Source organism: Microtus ochrogaster, chromosome 7 (genome assembly GCF_000317375.1).
Source record: "Microtus ochrogaster isolate Prairie Vole_2 chromosome 7, MicOch1.0, whole genome shotgun sequence".
NCBI lineage: Eukaryota > Metazoa > Chordata > Mammalia > Rodentia > Cricetidae > Microtus > Microtus ochrogaster.
This window is the reverse complement of record NC_022014.1, coordinates 25,853,377-25,854,833: the sequence shown is the minus strand read 5'-3', so window position 1 is coordinate 25,854,833 and position 1,457 is coordinate 25,853,377.

Below are 1,457 nucleotides of genomic sequence, written 5' to 3'. Positions count from 1 at the left end.
TCTCTCTCTCTCTCTCTCTCTCTCTCTCTCTCTCTCTCTCTCTCTCTCTCATTTGTGTATATATAATTGGCTAGAGTCTCCATCAGATTTCTATGGAAGTTTTCCATCTATAACAGGGGTGGGGGAATAGAATTGTGTGCACATATATTGTTCCACTCTTTGTACTAAAGCTAGAGCTAGCATAGTTTAGAGATCTAACCTTGCTCTATATCCTCGCTCTACATCCCCTTCTTTCCTTCTTTCTTCTCGCCTTCCTTCTTTTTGTGTGTGTATGTGTAATTTGATTTTTGGGTTTTTTTTATTTTTGTTTTTTTAAATTGTTTTGTAATTTGTTTTTTTAAGATGGGGTTGCATGTAGCCCAGGCTAACCTTGTGCTCCTATTGTAGCTGAGGATGGCACAGAACTCCTTATTCTCCAGTCTTCATCTTCCAAGTGTCCAGATTGCAGGCCTGTGCCACCATCCTCAGCCTCTGTTCTCTGAGCGTGTGTCAGGCTGTGCAGTTCCTGTAATCACTGCTTTACTGTGTCCTGCAGGTTCTGATTTCTCATCTCTCAATCTAAGCTCTCAGCATTTCCGTTGTGATTTCCTCTGTGACTCAAGCTTATAGCCAATCTAGGCCCCTTCTGAGCTGCAGTTCTCAGAGGATGTGTTGGCTGGGGTCGTTAAGATAGTGTAGCTTATATTATAAATTCTTACAGTGATAAGATATTAATGAGAAAACAGTGCAAAATGTAATGTTTTTGTTGGTAAACAGAAAAATAAGTTTGTTAGTATATGACTAAAATTGAATGTTTTTAATATTAGATAAATTGGTTTTATGTTGATTGCATACTTTTGAGGTTTGGCCATTTTACTTAATATTTTAGTTTTGGGGGCTTATTTTTTAGACTTATTATTTATTTATTTTGGTTTTTTGAGACAGGGTTTCTCTATGTTTCTCTAGCTGTCTTGGAACTCGCTCTAGTAGACCAGGCTGACCCTGAACACACAGAGATCAGCCTGCTTTTGCCTCCTGAGAGCTGGGATTGGAGGCGAGCGCCACCACCTGGTTTAGACTTATTTTATGTGTATGATGTACGTATCACAACATATGTGTGCCTGGTGCCCACAGAAGTCAGAAAAGGACATCAGGTCCCGGAGAACTAGTGTTATAGATGGCTCGTTAGCTGCCATGTGGGTGCTGGGAACTGAACCTTGGTCCTCTGCAAGAGCAGTCAGTGTTCTTCACTGCTGAGCCATCTCTCCAGCTCCCGATATTTTAGTTTTATCGATCCATTTGTATAAAATTTTATATATTAAAAACGTAATTCGTGGCTGCAAAAGTAAAAAGAGGAAACTGTAAAGAGGTGCACTGTTTAATTTCTTTTCTTTTTTTTTTTTTTTTTTTGGTTTTTCGAGACAGGGTTTCTCTGTGGCTTTGGAGCCTGTCCTGGAACTAGCTCTGTAGACCAGGCT